The sequence below is a fragment of the Tauraco erythrolophus genome, chromosome Z (assembly GCF_009769465.1).
Source record: "Tauraco erythrolophus isolate bTauEry1 chromosome Z, bTauEry1.pri, whole genome shotgun sequence".
Lineage (NCBI taxonomy): Eukaryota > Metazoa > Chordata > Aves > Musophagiformes > Musophagidae > Tauraco > Tauraco erythrolophus.
This window is the reverse complement of record NC_141496.1, coordinates 74,100,019-74,106,594: the sequence shown is the minus strand read 5'-3', so window position 1 is coordinate 74,106,594 and position 6,576 is coordinate 74,100,019.

The following is a 6,576-nucleotide window of genomic DNA, read 5'->3' as shown; positions in this document are numbered from 1 at the left end:
GACACCAAGCTGTGTGGCGCTGTGGACACGCTGGAGGGAAGGGATGCCATCCAGAGGGACCTTGACAGGCTGGAGAGGTGGGCCTGTGAGAACCTCATGAAGTTCAACAAGGCCAGGGGCAAGGTCCTGCACGTGGGTTGGGGCAATCCCAAACACAAGCACAGGCTGGGTGGAGAAAGGATTGAGAGCAGCCCTGAGGAAAAGGACTTGGGAGTGCTGGTGGATGAGAAGCTCAACATGAGCCAGCAATATGCGCTGACAGCCCAGAAAGCCAACCGCATCCTGGGCTGCATCAAAAGAAGTGTGGCCAGCAGGTCGAGAGAAGTGATTCTGCCCCTCTACTCTGCTCTTGTGTGACCCCACCTGGAATACTGCATTCAGCTCTGGAGTCCCCAACATAAGAAGGACATGGAGCTGCTGGAGTGAGTCCAGAAGAGGGCCACAAAGATGATCCGAGGGCTGGAAGACCTCTCCTATGAAGACAAGCTGAGAGAGTTAGGGCCGTTCAGCCTGGAGAAGAGAAGGTTCCAGGGTGATCTAACAGCAGCCTTCCAGTACTTAAAGGGGGCCTACAGGGAAGCTGGGGAGGGATTTTTTACAAGGGTGTGTACTGATAGGACAAGGGGCAATGGCTTTAAACTGAAAGAGAGGTGATTTAGATTAGATATAAGGAAGACATTTTTCACTCAGAGGGCCGTGAGGCACTGGAACAGGTTGCCCAGAGAAGTTGTAGCTGCCCCATCCCTGGAAGTGTTCAAGGCCAGGTTGGATGAGGCTTTGGGCAACCTGGTGTAGTGGAGGGTTTCCCTGCCCATGGCAGGGGAGTTGGAACTAGATGATCTTTGAGGTCCCTTCCAACCCTAACCATTCTATGATTCTATGATTCTATGAATGAGATCTATGAATGTTTGCTTGGAAAGTTCAGATATGTTAATGAGAATTCAGTGTGTCTAAAATAGCCACAGAAAGTCATCTCAAGTATAATTATCGCATCTCAGCAGAAATGCAACGTGACCATAAACAGCACAACTGTTTTTATCCCACCCATATATAGCACATGTTTCTGACACGTTAATATACAGATTGCAGGTGGGAGTTTCCAGGTTCGAAGCTAGTTTTGTCACTGAGTGGCACGTCCCTTGAGTTCGTTTTCAACACACCTAATTTTAGGCACTTAGTGGAGGGGCTTAAGTTAGAAACCTAGTCATGCTAAACTCTCTCTACAGGCTATGGAAAGAGACAGTCAGCGGTAGAGGGCTGATTAGATTTACTGCAGCTGAATTACATTTAGTGAATGCCTGCTCAGTAATTCAGACTGAAGCTATCTGCATATTAGCAGTTCAAATGTTTGAATAGCATTCAGAACAAACAAATTCCATCTTATCATTAAATGGGCTGTATACTTCTCTCCCCTAATTCAATCTTCTCATTAGCTGTTTCTGTGAAAAGTAACTCGGTGGCCTTTAAATTATCATTCCTTCCTTATTTAATATCTTTTTAAAGGGAGAATTCTTCCTCCTTTCTCCTTCCATTTCCTCAGGTGGCAAGTAAGTAATAATCTGCTCTCTATGACAGTAGCACAACAGAGTTGGTTTTGTCTGATAACAGCAGGTGGGTGAGCAGCCTGTCCACCTAACGGCTTAGGATACTTCAAAAATACCAGTAACTCCCAAATACTTTGAATGGTGTTCAAGGATTTTCTGTTCTCACACTCAAAACCTTTGCTCCATCCCACATGCTATTTAGCAAGAGGAAGCCTGATACCTTCATCATTATTTATCAATTTTACTCCAAAAAAGCAAAATCTCTGAGAAAGAACTTGACAGTTACTGTTAAACATTTTTACAAGATGATACAGCAAGTCTTGGAAAATGGTAACAGGAAAAATAAGGGCATTTATTGCCTTTCCCATTTCAACCATCTACAATTTAAAAATATGAATACAGGAAGCTATCCAGTCAGTGTATATAACGTAATGGTACATTTTCTGAGCCAAATATACTTGACTAAATAAAGGCAAAAACATGGAGTGCAACTGCAAAAATAGAATCAAGCAAATGTGAAAAGAAAAATCCAACAAACCCAAACCTAGCTGAATTTTAAACATCTTTAGATATAATTATCTTCTGATTGCTAAGTTACAATATACATTTATTTAAAAAAAAATTGTTTCAGAAAAAAAGCTTATGTCCTGGGAAAAAAAAAAAAAAACATATTCCTACAGATTCAGGTCTACATACCATCATAGCTGCTCAGATAAATCTACCTACAGAGCCTTCCTCAGTACCAGTTTCTGCATTATAGAAATATCATACATAAGAGACACCAGGTATTTACTTTTTATATTAAAGAACCTGTTGTACAGGCTATATGCTATCTTTTTTTTTGGCGGGGGGAGAGGGGGAAGTCATGCAACTTCTCCTTCTTCATTACAACCTGTGAGAATCTGAAAGGCAACTCAATAGACTTATTCTCAATAAGTCTTGCAGGAGACCTTTGTATCTGCACAGGGCCCCACAACATTTATTAGAATTTATTGCAGATGTATATAGATATAATACTATAAACATTTCAGAAGAAGTACTATATTTTCCTACTTGCATTGTGAGAAGACAACAAACCTTTTGGAGGTGAAGTAGTATATAAATGAATAAATTAATGAATAAAAACACATTTCATGCAAGTATAAAATGTAATGATATTGCAGTTATCCCCTTAAATCTTTTACTACTCACTATTCACTAAAATAGGATTTTCTTTGTAGAATATTGAGGATAAAGATCCGAAGCAAGCAAATACATGCTTCTCTTATATATAATACTTTTGAGGAGCCAGTTAAGTCCCGTGAAGCTCATTAATTAACAACAATGAGCAAATAGTGCAAGATTATAGGAATCTTTCTCGTTTACTCAGGCAGCTTGTTTTAAAGTCAGCAAGTCAGGATGTCTAGATTAATTTAAAACCAAACTGGAACTCTGCTACCATTATCTTCCTTCTAATTATCATCATCCTCACTATTCGTGTTTCAGTGACATATGTCAGGGACCATAACACCATTATAGAAGATACTGCATGAAAACAGAAAAAAAAAAAAACAAAAACAATAACAACTCTGTAGTCCAAGAAAGTCCTAGAAAACCTACACCTATGCTGCCTCAAATCATAAATCTTCTTTCAGCACTGAGGAACATGTGTGCTAATATGTCATGCCTGCAGCAAAGGCAGCAGTTAATACTCAGTGCAGGGCATAACAAGAGTGAGAAGGTGACCAGAGTATCTCCAGGAACAGAACCAAGGTGGTGTTTTTCCTAATCTTAAATGGAGGAGGAGAATTGAATTCAAGGAACCTATTCTGTCCCTGGCAATTATTTGCACTGGGAAAATACTAGACAGTTGCTTTCCCAAATAACAGGTCTTGAGCATGTGGTGGCATGCATGATTGCACTGGAGCACTCCTGGTTGAATGACTAATATGAACTTGATCTCCTCCCCCCTCATATTTTGGAGCTGCAGAAAGAGACATCCTCCATAATGCCCAAATATAAATGGGGCAGATTGAGATGCAACAATTGAATGGTAAGGCACAATCAGTCACAGCTACAGCTCTCACTTAGAGTGTCATAAATATGACATCAAACTATCTCAAAAAAACTGCGATCGTGCTTACCAGATGCTAACAACATCCATTTCATTTAGTTTTGCCTTCTGTACAGTGAAAAATATTGTAATTTTGTAAGAATTACTTTTAAACTCATGGCTCTAATTACATTCTGCCATTTTAAAGCGCTTGTATACACATTTAATACTTCCAAAGGTGTTACGCTGAATACTGAAATTCTCTGTTCATTCACAGAAGAGATACAGTATTAATAGCCAATACAACAACACCTTAATGTAAGACAAGGTTCAAGCTATTGTTTTTCCAAGTTAAAATCTGAAGTACATTTATTCGGTTACATTTGTAGTGTTGCAAAAAATCCAGCTTGTTTCTTTCAATCTATTTCATGCAGCAGGAATAATTCTGACGGAACCAAAACACATGTTGAAGAACTGCTGATTTTAGACTGAGCTCCAGACTCTTCCCTCAAGTCTTCATTTTGGTCACCATAATCGTGAAGCAAACAGAAGGACAAAAGTAATTTGATCCTCTCACTGACTTTTCTTGTTCTTTGAAGTGCCACAGTAGAGTAAGTTCAACACTTGGTTACTGGATTGTACAATCCATGTTGCAATTTCTATACTCTCATTTAAAAAGAATTTCATCTTGAACAACAGCTGGAGCAAAACATATCCTTATCCTGTGACAAGTTGAAACTGGAGCATAGAAAGCATTCCGTACTGACAAAGCAGTATGTCTTTAACAAGTATGTTTTAGTTATAAAAGCTCAATCATATGATTGACTATATTAAAAAAAACCACGACGTATTTAAAGCCTCACTACCTAGCTCATCTGCTGGAAACATCACGAAACTGACACTTGGTAATGCACTTTGAAACTGGGCAAAGTGATGTAGTTTGGCGGTCATGAGGAATATGTGGTTTGGAAAATATGATAAAACTATGGCTTTGTTTAGGCATCTCTATCAGTCCTCAATGGATTGGAGAAGCCTTGCTACCAGTCAATACCCTTTGAGAAGATATTTTCCCTCTCACACCCCACCCCCATCTACAGAAAGGAGCTGACTGCATTAACAAACTGACTCTATGAAAATCTTAAATCACCACATTCCCAATGCTCATATTAAGTCCAATTGCTCTATTTAATTTTGCCTTTTGAGAAAGTACAATATTAAACACCCTGAAGGTTAATTTTTTCCACTCTTTCTTTCTTTTTAGGGTGAGGGCTTAAATAAGGGGATAGAGCTTCAAGTTAAGTAAAGGCTGTTATTAGTTGTTACTAATTTACAGTAATCGACTTTGGTTATGTACAGATAGATCAATGAGAGCACATGTTTAACTAACAGATGATACATTACAGGACTGTTTGCTTTAATTTATCATCAATCATATGGAACATTTTTATAACAAGTTTATTTTAGCATTATTCCATTCCAAAATTCTTCACTCAAATCTTTTTTTTCCCTTGTGGCTCCATCTGCTGATTGAAAAAATGTTACAAGGTACCATGGTAACGCTTGCTATGCTGTAAGACATATTGAAGAAAGTTTTCAGAGTCCTCAGGCATAACTAAGACATACAAAAATGCATGATAATGTCAGAGGAACACTCCAGATACACTATTTTTGGATATTTCAAAAATTTCTTATTTATATATATTGTACATTAAAAAATTATAATACACAGAGAGTGGAAAAAGCATCCGTCCTTAGAAAAGGCAATTTTGTATTTCACAGATGCAACACAGGATGGGTGCCCCATCCCTGGAAATGTTCAAGATCAGGTTGGATGAGGCTTTGAGCAACCTGTTATAGTGGAAGATGCCTCTGCCTGCAGCAAGGGTATTAGAACTAGATGATGTTTAAGGTCCTTTCTAACTCAAACTATTCTATGATTCTTCCTGTTGCAAACCCACTCTGCATATGATAGTAATATATAACAGTAATATAAAACAGTAATAATAGACTAGTGTCACGTGAATCTTTCCAAAGCACGGGGACTTGTTTCAGATTTGTTTTGCCATTATGCATACATACAAAATGCTAGACAACACAGGGCCTTTGAAATCCGCTTCTTTCGACATGAAATTTTTTCTCTCTATCAAGACCCAAATTCCAAGTATAACAATGTCTACTCAAAGCATAATAATTTTTGTAAGCAGCTTTTGTAAAGCTGAACCAAAAAAACTGACTCAATCTCAGATAACAGTTTACCTGGTATTCTGAAACACGCCCTCCTTCCTCCCAGTTCTGTTTCTGGTATCTTCCCAAAACAGACTTGTAAGTCTAAAACCCAAGTACATTCTCAAAGTTTTATGCATTTTATGGGTTTTTTAAACACTACTGTTCCAGATTTATATCCTTACCACACTGCAGTTGCAAACCAAGTGCAGTGACAATATTTATCCCAGTGCTTTCTAAAGACAGCTGTAGGATTTGATAGTAAAGTTATGGTCTATTGGAAAGCTACACATATCAAAGACCTAGCAATGCTCTTAACTGTACACATTTGTAAGGCAAGTTATCTAAGCTGAGGAGGCTGAAAGGGGTAGCTCTGTCCAGGTTTGGATGAGTACGGCAACCGTGTCTTGCAGATTACAGTGCTGCAAGCCATTTCCACCACCCACCGTAGTTTCCACAAGAAATAAGTTGCGGCACATTTTGGGTAGCCCTTGGTCTGCACTGTAGATGGCCTGAGAGCCCAGGAGCTGCATTCTGGCAGGCACGTCCCACAGGCATAGGTGTCTCTACAGTGCCACAGTGCAGATTTAGTCAAAAACGTGAATCAAGCTTACGCATCCGCACTCCTGCCCCTGCCAAACGTTGGCACTGCAGTGGTTATGTTACCAAACATCTAATTCCAGAATGCACGCAAACAGACAAACGAACAATATTTTTCTGTCTTCACAAAGAGTCAAGCTGGTGTTTTCCATAGCCTTTACTGTTTCATCTAAGATT